Source organism: Etheostoma spectabile, chromosome 20 (genome assembly GCF_008692095.1).
Source record: "Etheostoma spectabile isolate EspeVRDwgs_2016 chromosome 20, UIUC_Espe_1.0, whole genome shotgun sequence".
Taxonomy (NCBI): domain Eukaryota; kingdom Metazoa; phylum Chordata; class Actinopteri; order Perciformes; family Percidae; genus Etheostoma; species Etheostoma spectabile.
Genome location: NC_045752.1, coordinates 4,325,395 through 4,325,884, shown reverse-complemented (window position 1 = coordinate 4,325,884; position 490 = coordinate 4,325,395).

Below are 490 nucleotides of genomic sequence, written 5' to 3'. Positions count from 1 at the left end.
CACTGGGCAACTCATTTCAACGAGAAACCGCTAAGAAAATGTCTTGGAATTTGTAATCTATACCATGTTGGTGACATAAACCTCTTATGTTATAGAGTGCTCTTAACTTAAGGTTTTTTACTTTATCAAAGCAGGAGCAGGTTGAAGTGGAGGAGCTGTCGTCAACAGTGAAAGACATGTACACGGCTGAGTACATTGTGAGGAACAACCCTGGGCTGTTTACGGGACGGGTGCACGAGCCGTCATTCACGTGGATGGATCATGATGACCAAATTACTTCTTGGAAGTTGTTGACGGAAACAATGGAGTTGGATGCCAAGGAGCCATTCATGTTCACATTTGACCATATGCAGGACATGGAAACATTTATGGGTGTTTGTAGAGACATGCTCAGCCTTAGAGTTAATGCTGGATGTGAGGTGCACAGTCCCCCTAGAGCAGTGGTTCCCAAATTTTTTCAGCTCAAGACCCAAAAGAGAAATTTGGTGTC